The 18,734-nt window shown below is 35.6% G+C and overlaps 1 protein-coding gene across 4 annotated transcripts in view; it reads right to left on the bottom strand.

Moving 5' to 3' along the window:
• ARHGAP5 (Rho GTPase activating protein 5) overlaps positions 1 to 18,734 on the bottom strand; it is an 85,754-nt gene that overhangs the window by 49,565 nt on the left and 17,455 nt on the right. The gene's annotated exons all lie outside the window — the stretch shown is intronic.

Here is an 18,734-nt window from a genome sequence, read left to right as displayed (position 1 = left end):
TGAATACCCAGGCCTCAGACCCTGACTGTCTTTTTATTTCAGCACCTATATTCATCCTCTTGGTAATGTCATCTCTATGTTAATAACCCCAATTAATATTTCCACCTTAGCTCTTTTTCCTGAACTCCAGATTCACTTAAAACATTCTACCTGACATCTTCACATGGATTGTCTACAAGATAGATATATTCCCTTCTAGACATGTGCAAAACTAAACTTTCCATGATTTTCTTAAAATGTGCTTTATCTGCACCCTTCACCTCAGCTGATGGCAACTCCATTTTTTCAGTTGCTCAGGCTAAAAATTTTGGAAGCCATTCTTGATCCCTCCTTTCTCTTTCATCTTACTTTCAACTGTTAAGCAAATGTATCAGATATAAATAGAATCTAACTACTACTTAACCATCTTCACTGCTAACTCTCTTGTCCATAAAGCTATCATTACTTCACACATTTAGATTACATGGACTGCTAAATCCATCCCTGCTGCTTCTACCACCATCCCCTACAAGCCACTCTCAACAAAGCAGAATGATAGTGGCTCCACAAATAAAGGCCTGCAAGGCCACAAACAATCTGCATGCTTTTACATGCTCCTGACTTAGGACTTTTGTAGTGGCTGTTCTCTACCTTCTCAATGAGGTCTACACCTGGACTATCCCATTAAAAATTGCAATCTTATGGCCTGTCTTCCTCTAGTTCCTGCCCAGTACTACTGATCCCTCTTACAGTGCTTTCTCTGCCTACAACATTATATAATTTATTCATGTAGTTACTTTACTTAGTGTCTCCCTAATAGAATTTAACCTTCATGCAAGGGCAGGAAAACTTATCTGCTTTGTTCACCAGCATACTCCAAAGATCAAGAAAAAAGTACAAATATATTTGAGGTATCTTCTGAAATAATAAATTTGTAGATTGATCTCACCATATATTAGGAAAGATAAACAAATAGACGTGAACCATTAAGTTACAGACATCATGCTGGACTCAGTACACTTCAAAGATCTTAAATGCATCTAGGCAGAAGTAGTCAATGACCAATGGTGGAGGGAAAATACCAGGCAAGCCTCAAAATTCTCAAGAAAACTGGGAAAGGAGAAGACTCAGAATATTCATGAAAAATGATGTGTCAAGAATTCTTTACTTAGCCAGTATTTCACTCAGATGTGTATAACAAGCAATTACAGATTTTTTTAAAGTTCTGAAATATGTACTAGTATTTAAAATACAGCACTCTCGAATTCCTGGAAAGTTTTAAACACATGATGAAATTTCTCAACAAAAAAAATTGTATTACAGTTAAACATAAAACTAAGTTACAACAGTACAGTTGTTAAATATTATAGAATATAATCTACAATTTTGTGGGTAAAACTACAAAATCTAAAAATAACTTGGTAACAGGCCAGAACCAAAAGTATCAACCTACCCTAAAGGGTGGGGAGGAAATATAAGATATAATTATGCTAATTTATTTTAGAGTATCATGATGTACCATGGGGAAGTAAGGATGATAAACTTAAATATGGGTTCAATATAAATTTAAAAATAAAAATAAGGAGCACCCAAAAAATTCCTTCTTTTTTCTATTTTTTGCTACTAATGAATAAAAATAGGTAACAAAAGAAAAAACGAAATCGTCAAAAGAAATATAAATGGAGTATCAGCTACAAAAGATTCTCAGATTTGGTATAAAACTAAACCTGACTAACCACAGGTCGAAACACAGAGACTCAAGTTGAAAATAGGATAGGAAAAGCCATCACTTCTTGTTTTCCAAAGAGCCATGTTAACAATGGAGATGTCCAAGGCAAAAAGCTTTCAACTATACAGTTACCCCTATTCCTTATCCCTTTTCTCCTAATTTGTCCCTCTCTTGGGTCATTCTTATGAACATATAAATACTCTCTAGTATCTCTCATTTTTAAAAACATGAAAACCCTCCTTTGTTCCCACACTGACCTCCAATATCTTCCCCAATTCTTGCTCTTTCACAGCAAAACTTCTTGAAGAAGTCATCTGCATCTATTCCTACTCTTCACAGCTCATTCATTCTTCAGTCTATTTCCATCTGGTTTTCTCTTCCATTCCACTTAACTGCTTGTCACAATCAGGTACTTCTTTCTGCACTATCAGATCAAAAAGGAACTTTCTCTTCATCCTTCTTGAGCTCTCAGCAACATTCTCTCTTGACTACTTCCTCCTTAACACTTGCTCTTCTGGCTCCCATGTCACTAGTTTTTCCTTTCTCACCAGGATTCCTTTATGTTTCATCTGCGAACAACTCTTCTTGGTCTACTCAAACTTAGTTCCAATCCCTCTCTTCTTATTTAGCTGTGCTCTCCTCTTATATGAATTTATCTAACCCCACAGCTTTATTGTTTTTAATTTCATTAGGTTTATTGTGGGGACACTGGTTAATAAAATTATATAGATTTCAAGTGTATAGTTCTCTACTACATCATCTATATATTGCATTGTGTGTTCACCAACCAAAGTTAAGTCTCCTTCTGTTACCATATAGTTATTTGACCGTCTTTACCTTTTTCTATCCCACATCTCCCCTGTCCTCTGGTAACCACCATACAGCTGTTTGTGTCTATGAGTTTTTGTCTGTCTTATTTATTTGCTGTTTTCAGTTTTATATCCTACATTTGTGTGAAATCATATGGTTCTCGACTTTTTCCATTTATATTTCACTTAGCATGGTATTCTCAAGATCCACCCATGCTGTCACAAATGGCAGTATTTCATCTTTCTTGATGGCTGAGTAGTATTCCACTGTATATATGTACATCTTCTTTATCCAATCATCTATTGAAGAACACTAGAAAGCCACATGTAAAAGAATGAAACTAGACTGCTATTTGTCACCATACATAAAATTCAAAATAATAAAATGCATACAAGAAAACATAGGTACTATAAACTTATGAACCTTGGTCTCAAAATTTTATTTATGACTTTGACTTCAAAGGCAAGGGAAGTCCATGTAAAAATAAATGAATGGGACTATATCAAAGTAAAAAGCTTCTGTATAGCAAAAGAAACCATCATAAAAACAAAAATGAAATCAACTAAATGGGAGAAGATACTTGCAAATACCTCTGATGAGGGGTTAATAGCTGAAATACATAAAGAACTCATAAACCCTACAACAACAAAAAACCAAACAATCCAATTACAAAATGGGTAGAGGACCTGAACAGATCCTTTTCCAAGAAGATATGCAAATAGCCAATCAATATATGAAAAGACGCTCAACTTTACTAGCTACTAGGGGAATGCAAATCAAAACCGCAATGAGATACCACCTTGCATCTGTTAGAATGGCCATTATTAACACGACAAGTAATAATAAGTGTTGGAAGGTCGCAAAGAAAAAGGAACCCTCATACACTGCTGGTGGGAATATACACAGGTACAGCCGCTGTGTAAGAGTAGGGAGGTCCCTCAAAAAATTGAGAATAGAGTTACCATATGACCCAGCAATCCCTCTTCTGGCTATCTACCCAAAAAATCTAAAACATTTATTCATAAAGATGTATGTACCTCTATGTTCATTACAGCCTTAATTCCACAGATTTAAATCCTTTTACACCCTGATAATTTTTCCTCTGAGTACGAGATTCATAATATTTTCTAATTCCACTGGTATATCAACATATTTTAAATGTAACATAAAAGGTACAAAACCCTGACCTGGTAGGTAGCTCAGTTGGTTAGAGCGTCATCCTGATACGCCAAGGTGCGGGTTCAATCTCTGGTCAGGGCACATACAGGAAGCAACCAATGAATGAATGCATAAATAAGAGGAACAAATCGATGTTTCTGCTTCCAACCCCTTCCCCCTCTCTAAAAAAATAATAAAAGTTAAAGGAAAAAAATAAAGGCACAAAAGAGATGTCTTGATTCCATCTGATCTGAAACCCTTCACCCTCAGTCATCACTATCTCAGTAAACCCACCCAAGTGCTTAAATCATAAATCTACAACAGTCAACCATGATTTTCCCTTTTCCTCTCCTCTCCACAACAAATGCATAAGCCCTGTTGGTATGACTTCCCAAATACTCTCTAGAATATGTACACTGTTCCCATTTTTGTTACCTGTACCTGTCACAATACCTAGCATATGGTAGATGCTCTCAGTAAATACTGACAAAAGCAAACAAAATTCTAAACAGGAACCAGAGAAAGCCTTTACCATGTAAGATTCCTGTTAATAAATATACAAAGTATTGTTGGGTTTACTTATCCATTTCATGCAAACAGTTTCATTATATCTAATTCTTTATTCCTATGGTAGTCACTGTATAGGTGTCTCTAATAAGCATCTGAACCTAATAAAATCAGGACTCATTCAAAATAATGATTATCATAAAATTACAAGAATTAAACAGCCAATTCTGAGTGAATTTACTTGGATATAAAGTGATACTTTCAACTGTAAGAACTGAGCAGTTATGTGCATAGATAGCATCATGCTAGGTATTGTACAGGATACAGTAACAGTGGAAGTAAAGTTAAATGCCCTCAAGAAACAGATAATCTATTATGAAGAATAAACATCTCACTATCAGTCATTTAATTAGTAGCATGAACACAATAGTGTATGATTAAGTGTCAAAATAATTAGATGTAAGGCTTAAACCCAGACTTCAAAAGTAGAGATGAAGTCAAGTCATTTCAGGGATTTAGAAAGAATCTAGTCTATCTATAGGTCATTTACTCATCTGAACATTTAGTATTTACCACATGTCAGCATTCATATTACCATATGTAAACACTCAGAAATTACTAGAAACTATCATTTATTGCTTACTATATATTAGGTACTTGGTAATATTATATGCATAATATAACCATCACAAGAGCTCTGAAAGAGCTACAATTTTGCACCTATTTCAACACATCTGGAACTAAAAAAATATGTATAGGAATGCATAATGAAGGTAGAAAAAAAATAAAGCCACAATGCAAACAACTTTAGCTCTCTAACTAAGGAATCTGAACTTTATACCAAAACTACAAATACTATTTTGTAGTGAGAGAGTTTAGGCGTGTCCCTTAACAGTACTGCCCAGAAAATAACATAAAAATACAGTTTCAAACAAAGGTTACAGGAGACACAGAAACTTAATTAAAAAGTTACTGCACCACCAATGCTGATGAGGATATGGAGAAACTGGATTCACTATACACTGCTGGTAGGAATTTAAACTAGTACAGCCACTCTAGAAAAGTTTCTTATAAAACTAACTATGAAATTACCATACAGCCAAGCAACTGTGCTCTTGGGCATCTATCCCAGAGAATGAAAAGCTATGCTTACATAAATATCTGTACTTGATTGTTTATAGCAACTGTATTCATAATAGCCCCAAATAGGACATACAGATGTCCTTCAACAGGGTAAAAAACTGTGCTATATTCATACATGGAATATTACTCAGCAATAAAAAGAGACAAACTATTTATGCAACAACTTGTCTGAATATCAAGGGAATTATACTGAATGAAAAAAAAAAATCAATCCCAGGAAACTACATTCTCAATGATCCCATTTATAAAACATTCTGAAACTGGCAAATTTCATAAAATGACAAAAAGGGAAATCAGTTGGGGACTGCCAGGCGTTATGTATGGGAAGGAATGAGAAGGGAAGGTATGGATATAAAAGGGAAACAGGGAAGATCTGATGGTTACAGAATTGTTTTGTATCTTGACTGTGGTGGTAGATACATAAACCTATACAGTGAACAATTACATGGAACTAAATACAAACACACTAATGAGTACAAGTAAAACTAGGGAAATCTAAGTAAGATCTGCGGTTCACATTAATGTCAACACCCTTGCTGTAATATTGCACTATAATTTTAGAACATGTTACCTTTGTGGAAAACTGGGCAGAGGATGCATGGAATCTCTGCATTATCTTACACTGACATGTCAATCTACAATTACCTAAAATTAAAATGGTTTTTTTAAAAAGTCACTGCAATAATCTAAGTAAGAAGTGATGGCAACCTCAAGTAAGACTGTGACAATGAAATGGAAACATATTTTACAATGGAATATGGATCGGCTAAGTAGGACAAAGAGCAATAGCATGTAGCTTTGGCCCACAGTAGCTCCTTCCTGAAAATACATCTCTACCAAATTATGGTGAGGATAGGGAAATAAAATCTATGACCTGTGAGGGAAAACCTGCCTTTCCTAATAAGCAGGTACAAACATGCCTCGTATGAATGACTTCTAGAACCACACAGGAATTTCCTTAAAGACCACATTCTTATACACAGGATGTCTCCACTTCAGTATTACTGACATTTTGGGTTGTATAATCCTTTGTTGTGGACTTCTGTAGGAGGTTTAGCAGCATCCCTGTCCTCTACCCAACAGATAACAGTAGCAACTCCTCATCTCAGCTTTAACAGCCCAAAATATCTCCAGACATTGCCAGATGATCCCTGGAGGGCAAAACTGACCCTGGTTGAGAACCATTGTGCTAAGTTAAAGAAACAAAAACCAAGAAACTCAAGTTTGGAATATGGCCACAGATATATTTTTGGAAGTCTTGAGAATTTTAACTTTAAATTAGGTCAATACTTAATGGTAATCATAACTGCCCCTGAAAAGGTTACAATGCAGTAAGAAAACAAAACATTAAACTACAAAGTGATACAATTACTATAAAGTGATTACTTCAGGTGGGAGGAATAACTATTACACCATAGCATAACACATCAATATAGAAAGGAGCCTCTAGTGGGAGACAGGACTCCATAAAGGTTTACTTAACCCCCTTTTTAAAAGTCTATAAAAGCTGTAGGTGCTGGATGAGAGTCCAAACACTTTGAAAATCAGAAACATTAAGGCTCTTTCACACCCTGTAAGCTAACATAGGTGAAAGGAGTGAAGAGAAAATAACTGTGGGTAAATAATGTGGTCTGGGTTCTTCTATACACTAACCGACAAACTGGTTCTAGCATTAATCTCTAAGACAGCATGTTCCCATTAAGCATTTCGACATGTACCATCTAACTGGCAAGTATTTTATAAATGTCATTAACAGCTTCACAAACAAGAAAGTCACGTGGAGAGGGTCCTAGCAAAAACACCTAGCTATTAAAGTGAATAATGGGTGGATTTCTTCCCAGCTTCCCAAATATATATTTTAAAAGTGTATTCAAGTTAAAATAAGTTTTATTTTATACCCAGTATTGCATTCTTAAAACCGCTGTTTCTCTCTGTTTCCCATCTCATCTGTTAGGTACTTCGTTACTCTAATGCTTGCCAATCAGAACATCAGTAAAGAATGAAGAAAAATTTCAATTGTCTTCCTCCTCCCTAACATCAGCAGAGGTTCTTAAATTAGTCCAGTTTGAGCAAACATATTAAAACCTTAAAACTCCAGCAAAATTTTGTACATGTGCATTTTTCCAGGAAAAATACCCAAAGCTATCCTCAGATTTTTACATGCTAAGAACGATTTAAAAAATGCTCAGAGCAATTATTTTATCCATAGTATGCAAGGTGTACTTTCTATTTGGACAAAGTTAGATAAAAATCACAGGATTACTATGGCCGCACCCTTTTATTTTGCTCTAAGAATTGGAAACATCAAAAATTACTGCTTTAAAAAGCAATTCTACTGGGGCTTCTCTTTACAGTCACATAGATTAAGCCCTGTTTACTTGAGGACTCTTTCACAACATCAGCTGAAATGACAAGGAAACATAAAATTAGAAATCATAAAACTATACCAATTGTAAAAATAACTCTTCCTGGATTGCGTGGAACAATAAGTAGTATACCAAACATTGAAGCACATAAAACTGACCACCGTATAAACTTACCTATAAGTCTTGCAATACTAACAACTGTTCATTGATATAAAATTATAATAAGGATACAATACGTCAGCAATTTTCAACTTTTTTATCTCATGGCACACATAAACCAAAAAAATACATTTTTTGCTGATCTGACAAAAAAATAGGTATAATTTTGATTCACTCATACCAGACAGCTCTTGTTATGTTGGCTGTTGTCATTTTTTAATTTGACAATCTAAGGGAAGGAGGTCAGTGCCCTTGACTAAACAGTCAGGTATTCCATGTTTTAAAAATTCTTACGGCATATCATTTGTGCCTCTTGGAGCATACCAGTTGAAAATTGCTGTTATACAGAGACAAGAGGGAAGGAGAGACGGGGGGGCGGGGAAAAGGAAGGGAAGGGGAAAGTCAAGGAACATTTAGCAAGGACTCATGGACAAAACCAAAGGGGAAGAGCTGAGGGAGGGAAGGAGGCAGGCGGCAAGGGAAAGTGGTGGGGGGGAGGCAGAGACAAATGTATTTGAAAAAATTAATTAAAAAAGAAAAAAAAGAAAATTGCTGTTATAGAAGTGTCTCCTTAATATGGAAACTAAATATATTCTAAGAATTATAATATGCTACAGAAATAAGAGTAATTTCAATAATTTGTGTGATGCCAGTTTTTGCTAAATATTCAATGTGCTATGAAAGCTAACAACAAAAAAGTCTGAACAGAAAGCCAAACTTAAGAAATTTACACTTGTTTTTAAATTAGTGAAAACAAGAATACCACTGACACAATCATTTAAATTAAGTCTCAAAAGAACACAAGTCAGAAATATACTTTAAAAATTGACCACTTACATTTCAACCAGAATTTGAAAAGTAAAAAATCATGGTCAAACAGACAGCACAGAAGACATAGCCAATAGTAAAATATTGGCAGAAATACTCACATTATATATCTACACTTATATAATACCATAAAGTAGCCAGCACCAGAAATACTACTAAAGAAACCAATTTTAAGTTGATGAAAAATTTTAGACACACCATATAACTAATCAACAAGAGGTGGACCTAGTTGCCAATCAGCCAGTAAGGAACAGAAACAGTTTAAAAACACCCCACTAAATGCTTTCCAAATGCAATGGAAGATATGAAAGAACCAGAAGTTTAGCTAATCTTGCTAAAAATACTTTTTAAGTGTTTAATTTTTCCCAAAGTCAATTTTACTAGACTGAATTCCTTGAGAGCAGAGTGCCTAACTTAAGTCATTCTTGGATCCTTAGCTTCAGACACTGTTTAGCATAGTGGGCATTCAGTAAGATGCTTGTTGAATAAAAAAATGAAGTTTCCTTGAATCAAAATAAATTCCAACCATTAAACAAACACATAAACCCTTCTTTTATTATCACTACAAAAACAAAGCCATATACTCCTATTGACTTAAACTGATCACAATACAACATACTATGCTAGGCCATGGAGATCAATATAAACAAGATATAAATGTTGCCTGTAGTAGACATTGTGGTTTTCATCCTTTAGAAATTGCATCCCAATTTGTGCAAAGCCAACTTCACCCAGAGGCCTAAGGATAAACGCTTGGGCCTATATTCAACAGCATAATTCTAGTCCTCTGGCCAGAATTTACTGGTTAGGAATGGATGGATACAGGGCCCAACTCAAGGCAAAGAGGCTGGAAAAGATGCTGGATGAGGGGTCTGGGAAAGCAGCTTTCTCATTCCTCTGGACATACTTCCTTTACAAAAGTTACCGTCACTCCCCTAAGGAAGTGTCTGCAGGTAATGCACATAATAGACATCCTATATCAACTGCCAAGAAATCTTTTTTTTTCTTCCCCCCCAACCACCTTCCTCTGTCCCCTCCCTTCCTCAAATCCTTTCTCTTTGGTTTTGTCCATGAGACCTTGCTACACATTCCCTGACCCTCCCATTCCTTTTCCCCCTGTCCCTCCACCTCCATCCTAACCAACAGTACAAAGATGCAAGGAAAATAAGACCAGCAACACTGAAAGGAAAAGATTTCTGCCAAGAAATCTAACCAAGGTATTCCCTAAAAAATAAGTTAAAAAAAAAATCTGAAACTTTTAAGCAGCTTAAGATTTTGTAAAATGACCTTGCTGATTAAACAAGTGCAAGCCTACTCTATATGCATTGGGTCTGTAAGTATTACTCTTTCTACACAAAGATTTTTAGTATACAACTTTTTTAGCCTTAAGTATAATTTTTTCAAGAACCTGGTTTTTTAAACACAACTGTCAAGAAACTTAGTGATATACACTAAAAATGAAAAGTACTTACCCTATAACTTGTGCACTTTGATACAAACTAAAGCTCAATACTGACATGTTATTTTATACCTAAATGAACAATTTATGGGTCAAGAGAAAATTCTGGCCACCGCTCTTGGGTTAACAGTATTTTAAAAAGGCATTTTACCTAATAAATACTGAGGTTCTGGCAGTCAGAAGTCAAATAATTCTAAACCTAAGATTTTACTACATTCTAAATGATCTACCAAATTAATAGTATGGTATCAATTCACTATTTACTACAATTAGTATCATGTTACTCAGTATTTACATATAAATATCTACTCAGTTTTTTTTTTTAAAGAAAATATACTTATTTTAGTATTCTTCTCCAAAAAGGCTCCATACCCTATTACAATAGCTAAAGCAGCAGAGTCTTTTATAAAACACTATCTGACAGTGGGGTTCAATAAGAAGGGAGCGGTAAAATATGAAGAAAAAAATTGAGACTGCAAAGAACATTTGAGACTATCAGGAATAGGTAGTTGCTGATGTAAGTAAGAGGATGAAAAAATTCAGGACCTAGAAACAAGATAGGAAACCAATTTAAAAAGCTGAAAAAGAAAATCATCAGAATATCAACTTACTTTAACGCACCAAGAATCACCAAGGATTTCACTATTTACTATCTGAATCAAACTGACAGCAATGAGAGAGATACTGAAGGAAAAACAAACTAGCTTTTAAACACAGCTATACCTAACTTTATTACATAGATGTGTTAAACACTGGCAATTTTATCAACATATCCAAAATTTTTCTCATTCAGTTCATTCTTTTAAAGCACTTTTTTCAAACAGCAGATTACAAAATTAATTCGGTAGGTCACAATCAGCACTTTCCCCCCCACTGTAACAGAATAGAAAATCAAAATAACATACACAGCAGAGGTTAAGTATTATTTTGTGAGATTTCATCTACTGTAGAAGTATTTACATGTATAAATAGGTAAAAATTTTTTAAAAATTCTCACTGATGGTTGCAATCAAAAAAGATTAAGAGTTTTTCTTGTAACTAACACTAAACTCACTTTGGAGTATAGGTTTAAAGATCATCCAGAACAAGACCTTCTCTGACTGGCAGGAATGACAACTAAGCTGTTTACGAGAAATCTCTCTCTGAACCTCCCTTACATGCTCTAATGCCCAAAAGTTATGGTTTTCTATGGCTGAGAAAAAATTCCTAGACTGTGGCTCCCATCTTAGAATCAAAGAATGAGGTATACAAAATGAACTTTTAGAGGACAAAAAGTTAAGAAGTGCATAAACTCAGGATCAGAAATCATAGGATTATTTAATTTAAAAACAAGTCAGAAAACTAATCCAGCAAATGGGACAAAGACCATTCTAAAACAGAGGCAGAGTATGCTGGAATACTTTAGGCTTCATGCACATTATAATAGTAGATACTGAACACTGCTATATGCCAGACACTTGAAACACATAGTTCCAATTTCTAGCACAATTCCAAGAGAAGTATTATACAGATCCTCCTCAACTTATGATGAAGTTACATCCCAATAAACCAATCATGAGTTGAAAATATCACAAGTCAAAAATGCACTTAATATACCTAACCTACTGAACATCACAGTTTACCCCAAATGTGCTCAGAACACTGGTAGAAAGTACACTGTAGAGTATTGATTGTTTACCCTTGTGATTTTGTGCCTGATTGGAAGCAGTGGCTTGCTGCCACTGCCCAGCATCAAAAGGGAGTATCACATAGCATACTGTTAACCTGGGAAACAATCAAAGTTCAAAATTTGACGTATGGTTTCCACTCAATGTGTATTGCTTCATAAAGTCAAGAAAAAATCACAAGCTGAACCGTTACATGTCAGGGACCACCAGTTATACCTATTTTACAGGTAAGAAAGGACCCAGCTAAGAAAAGTTAAGTGGTTTATTCTCACTCTCTACCTACTGTTCTTAAGAATCATCTCTGCTACTTGTTCATTCAACACCGGCAGTTTCTCAATACTCTGATACATACTTCATTACATTCGCTCTTTAGGTCATTTCACCAGTTACCATTACTACCTTCACTGTCTCCTGAAGATGTTATCTCCAGCTCAGACTCCTGCTCTGAAAACTCATATATCTGCCAAATTGACATCTCACCTTGAACTCTAAAACCAAAGTTATAATTTCCACACCCCAACTCCAAATCAGGTAAATTTCCAATGCTCTACATCATGAACAGCATCATCACTGATGAAGCTGCACAAGCTAGAAAACAACAAGCTATCTTTCCTATCTTGTTCATCATCCTCACCCTTCCCCCTACATATACATCATCAAATCTTATGGATTTTAAATATCTCTCAAATCCATCCCATTCCATCCAATGCCAGTATTTCCCCTCCCCACTCCAACTACTCAAAGCTTTTATCATGGTTCATTTAGACTACTATAATACGCCAACTGGTTTTCCCTATCACTCAACACCTTCTCCACACTAAAACCAAATGATTTCAAATTCACTCACTGTCTAGTTTCAAATTACTCTTGGGCTAAATAACAAAAATTCCTAACACTGCTAAAAAGGTCTGAGTCTAGTCCCTATTGTCAAGTCTCTCCTTGTACTACTATTCTCTACCATAAATCATGGGTCAGCAAAACTATGGCCTGGGGGCTCAATACAGCCTGCTGCCTGTATTTTGAAAATAGCTGTAACTCATCCATTTACAAATTTCCTATGGCTGCTTCTGTACCGCAACAGCAGATTTTAGTAGTTATAACAGAGGCTGTATTACCCTCAAAGCCTAAAATATTTATTATCTGGCTCTTTACAGAGAGTATACCAACACTGCCTTACATCAATGACTAGCGGCAGTGGCCTCCTTTAAGAACACATACCATGTTCCCTCTCACCACATGAACCTTCTATTCATTCATCATTAAATATTCTTCCATCCACCCAAATAGTCCCCTAGATAAGTGCCATTCATCTATCAGATCTAACTTAAAATGAAACTTCTCAGGGAAGCCTTTTCTCACATTCTAGACCAGCACATCTCAACTCAGACCAGCCACATTTCAAGTGTTCAATGGCCTCATGTGGCTACCATGTTGGAAGGACAGCTTCAAGCCAGAGGTCTGTGGTTTTAGGGCTCTGTATTCTATTCTACTGATCAACGTGCCTATCCCAGTGCTATACCACATTGTCTTAAATACTAAACTTCACATCTGATTGAGTAAGTACATACACATCATCACCACTCTACTTCTGCTACTCTTATTCATAAGTGTCCTGGCTAGTAGTCTAGGTTCTTTGCTCTTCCATATATAGATTAAAATCAGTGTGTGATATTTCTTGAAAACCCTTGACACTTTGAATGAAACACTGAATTTGGACATCAGCTTTAAGGACAACTTCTTTATGATATGCCATATTCATGGATAAAAAAGCACTAAGCTCCCCATTTATTTAGTTCTTCTTTAATGCCTTTCAATAAAAGTTTATACTTTCCCACAGATTTGAACATGATATTATAATTACTCCGAGGAACTTGATACTCTGCCCTGCTTTTGTAAATGGTGTCTAGCTGCTTATTGCTATGTAGAGCAATACAATCAACTTTTGACTACTGATCTTATGTTGAGCTACTTTGCTAACCCTTTTTATCAATATTAATAATTTATCTGCATATTTTAAAAATTACTTATAAATCTAAAAGCTTCTAAAATATCATTTGTCCAATTTCCTTAGGGTTCCAATATCATAACATGACTCAAAACAATGATATGTAGAAGTGCAAGAAAATTCTCTAATCTCTCTGAAAGTAAGGCAGCCAAGATTACTGAGTGAAATCAACAGAAAGCAGATTTATATAAGAACAACTCAAAGTCAACTTACCACTTCAATACAAGCACGACAAAGACCGACTGACACCAAATGAAAAGATGTACCTTATACAAAACACTGAATCAAATATACAAACAATATACAAGTGTGGAGAAAGACATTTTAGGTCTGATATTAATTCCTATTTCTATATGTGGCTAGGAGTAATAAAAACTAAAGATAAATTACTGTAATAAGTGAATATAAGATGCCAGTGAAAAATACCATTGTTTTATGCTCCTCTAAAAAAATGAAAAAAACCCGATATTGTTTTATGTACCTCTGAAAAAAGAAAAAGAAAAAAATAACATGCGTTAAATTATGGCATGCCATCAATTTTAAGACATATCCAGATTAAAGATTTTAAAAAGTTAAAAAAAAAGAATTAATATAGCTAAGTAACTAGATACGACAAATCAGATGTGAAGAGATTTAATTCAAGTAACTATCATTGATTAACTGAAATCAGGAACTGTGCTAAAATTTCAGAATATAAATACAAATTTGGCACACAAATTTCCCCTCACAGTGCCCAGAGTTAAGAAATTAATATTGAAAGGGCTACAGTAATAATAAATATCATCATGGAAATAGTCATGACTTTTGTATATTTATCTTAAAGAAATAATCCAAATGGAACAAAACTTTAATGCAAATTAATTAGCCATCCCAATAAAAGAGCAAAATTTAAAACTTGGAAGCCTAACCATCTAGTTTTGATACAATTTGATAAATGGAAAACTATGTAATGACTGAAAGTATAAAGAGCAATATGGAAAAATATAGTATGATTCCAACTAAATAAAAATTAGGTATACTGTAAGATAAAAGGATAATTGGAACACAGGTTCAAAATGTTCAAAAATCTATGTTCCAAAAATGTTTTTATCTTTTTGAACATAGATTGGAGATTAAATATAGTAGTTGCCCACCTCACACCTGTATCCACAACTTCCCTTTATGCAGTTTTAGTTACCTTCATAAATCTTGGTCCAGGGATATTAAATGGAAAATTCCAGAAATAAACCACTCATAAGTTTTAAATCGGGTGCTGACGAGTGTAATGAAACCTTCCACTGTTCCGCTTCATCCTGCCCAGGACATGAATTATCCCTTTGTCCAGCGTATCCCCACTGTGTATGCCACCAGCTCATTACTCACTTATAGTCAGCTAGGTTAGCAGATCAAGTGTCCCGGTATCACAGTGCTTATATTCAAGTACCTTTATTTTATTCAATAATGCCACGTTCACATAACTTTTATTATAGCATTTTATTATAATTATTCTCTTTTATTATGAGTTGTTAACTTCTGTGTTAATTTATAAATTAAACTTTATCATAGGCATGTATAGGAAAAAACATACTACACACACACACACACACACACAAACACACACACAAACACTCACACACAGGATTTGGTAACTATCCACAATTTCAGGCAGACACTGGGAGCCTTGGAATGCATCACCCACAGACAAGGGGGACTACTGTAGTGCAGTTTCATTGCTAAATTCCCTGATTTTGGTATCTGTACTGTTGCCATTTAAGAAAACGTTTTTGTTCTTAAGAAGTACACAGTAAAGTACTTAAACGATAAAAAAAGAAGAGAAGAAAAGAAAAGAGTCCAATATCTCTAACTTGATCTTAAGGGCTCAGAAAGAAACACGCCCCCCCCCACCCCCAACACTCACACACAGCTCAAGAATGTAGGACAAAATGCAAACAGTTGGCAAATCTCAGTAAAAGGTACATAAGAGCTCCTTTTACTCCTCCTGCAAGCTTTCTCTAAGTTGAAATTATATCAAAATAAAGTTAGCAAAACAATTAAGTAGATGTGATCAAAAATGGAAAAATAACATAAAAATAAAAGCAATTTAAAATGGAAACACTGTGGATACTTTTTATTTTTGTTAATAAGCATGAATTAGTTTTAATAATATAAGCAAATTAAGAGAAAAATACTGAAGGTTTTTGGCAGTGATAAAATATGTAATGAGGACTAGTGATAATAGGGTGACGATGAAAAAATGCCAGAGATATTTAGTTAGCAGTGTGGCTTGAGTTCAATTTGTGCTGTGGATCTAAGAGCCTTATTTCAACAGTTTAAATGCTTAATCTGAAGAATAAGGATAAAATAAGGAAATACTGAAACTTAAATTTAGAAAATAATATGAAGTCTACCCAACTATAGGGCAGCAATTACTATATGAAGGAAAACACTAAAAAATTCTGTATCTTCAACTGGGCTTAATAAACAGCAGTCAGCTGTAGTAAATATTAAGACTATGGTCTTACTGGATGAAGAAATGAGTAATATATAGAATAAAAGATTATTAAATGCCATCTGAAAACCATAATAACCTTGAATAAAAGTTAAAGGGGGAAATTTTGGGACAACTATAATAGAATGACAAAAAAAAACCCTCATTTGTATTATACACTAAAAAAGTTTACGTACATTCCACTGTCAAATGCAACAGCATTAAAAGTGAAGAGGCTGAGAGCTTTCCGGCCAAGATGGAGGAATAAGTAGATACACTTCACTTCCATGCACAACCAAAAGAAGGATAACAAGCAATTTAAAAACAAAAAACAACTAGAAACTACCAGAAAATCGAACTGTATGTAAGTCCGACAACCAAGAAGTTAAACATTCATCCAGACTGGTAGGAGGGGCAGAGATGGGAAGCCGGGCAGCAAGGACACACGACAAGGCACTGGATGGCAGACCGGGGTGGCCAAGACAGCCGCTGGTGGACCGGGATATCCCACATTCATGTGGGGATAAGCCGGGAGGAACAACTGGGGAGTGAGAAAGACCAGGCAACCCAGGGTTCCAGGGCAGGAAAGTAAAGCCTCAAAACCTCTGGTTATAAAAAACCGTGAGGGTGGCAGCAGGACAAACTCCCTGTCCCACAGGACAGTGCATTGGAGGAGCCTGCAGCATCCTAGAATGTATACAAGTCCACCCACCCACCCAGTCCGTGAAAGGGCACAATCCACTTGTGGGAAGCAAGGGAAGTGACTGCAAGTGGGGCCAGAGCCAAGCAAGTAGTATTATTCCCCCTTTGTCCCCTCCCCGCGACACAGTACCACAACGCAGCAAAGTGGGTTGCCCTACCCTGGCAAGTACCTAAGACTCTGCCCCCTTAAAAATGTAACAGGTGCACCGAAACAACGATATATGGCCTAAATGAAAGAACAGATCAGGCCATAGCTGGTATGGCTCAGTGGATTGAATGCTGGCAGGCAAACCAAAGGGTTGTCAGTTTGATTCCCAGTCAAGGCACATGCCTAGGTTGCAGGCAAGGTCCTCAGTAGGGGATGCTGGACAGGCAATCACACACTGATGTTTCTCTTCCTCCCTTCCTCTCTCATAAAATTAATTTTAAAAATCTTAAAAAAAAAAAAAAAGAAAAAGAAAAAGTTCAAAACTCCAGAAAAAGAACTAAGCGACCAGGAAATAGCCAATCTATCAGATGCAGAGTTCAAAACATTGGTAATCAGGATGCTTACAGAAATGATTGAGTATGGTTGCAAAATAAAGAAGTGAAGGACACGCAAAGTGAAAGAAAGCAAAATGCACAGGGAATGAACAGTAAAGGGAAGGAAACGGATTCAAATCAACAATGTGGAACACAAGGAAGAAATAAACATTCAACCAGAAGAGAATGAAGAAACAAGATTACAAAAAAATTATGAGAGGCTTATGAACCTCTAGGACAACTTTAAACATTCCAACATTTGAATCATAGGGGTGCCAGAAGAAAAGCAAAAGCAAGAAACTGAAAACTTATTTGAAAAAATGAAAGAAAATTTTCCCAATCTGGCAAAGGAACTAGACATGCAAGTCCAGGAAGCTCAGAGAGTCACGAAGAAGTTGGATCCAAGGAGAAACAAACCAAGACACATCATAATTACACTACTCAAGATTAAAGATAAGAAAAGAATCTTAAAAGCAGCAAGAGAAAAGGAAACAGTTACCTAAAAAGAAGGTCCCATTAGGCTATCAGCTGATTTCTCAAAGGAAACCTTACAGGCAAAAAGGGGCTGGAAAGAAGTACTCAAAGTCATGAAAGGTAAGGACCTACAACCTAGACTGCTCTATCCATCAAAACTGTCATTTAGAATGGAAGGGCAGATAAAGTGCCTCCCAGACAAGCTCAAGTTAAAGGGGTTCATCATTACTAAGCCCTTGCTATATGAAATGTTAAAAGGATTTATCTAAGAAAAAGAAGGTCAAAACTATGAACAGTAAAATGACAACAAACTCACAATTATCAACAACTGAACCTAAAGAACAAAAAACAAAAACCAAGTGAACACCTAGAACAGGAACAGAACCACAGAAATGAGATCACATGGAGAGTTATCAGCCAGGAGCGGGAGGGAAGAGAATGGGAGAAGAAGGCACAGGGAATAAGAAGCATAATTGGTAGGCACAAAATAGACAGGGGGAGGTTAAGAATAGTATAGGAAACAGAGAAGCCAAAGAAGTTCTATGTACAACTCATGGACATGAACTTAAGCAGGGAACATGCTGGAGGGTGCAGGGCGGAGGTGTATAAAGGAGGAAAAAAAGGGACAACTGTATTAGCAGAATCAGTAAAATATACTTTAAAAAGAAGTGAAGGGGCTTAAGTATCACTGTGAAAAAGATCTAATAAAAATAAAAACTATTAAATACAACTTTAATAGCATTCATACTTAAGATTCTA

Source organism: Pteronotus mesoamericanus, unplaced genomic scaffold (assembly GCF_021234165.1).
Source record: "Pteronotus mesoamericanus isolate MK-2021 breed Mesoamerican mustached bat unplaced genomic scaffold, CSHL_Meso_final contig_46, whole genome shotgun sequence".
Classification (NCBI taxonomy): Eukaryota; Metazoa; Chordata; class Mammalia; order Chiroptera; family Mormoopidae; genus Pteronotus; species Pteronotus mesoamericanus.
Note: the sequence above shows the minus strand (reverse complement) of the source record. Positions and strands in the feature narration are given on the sequence as shown.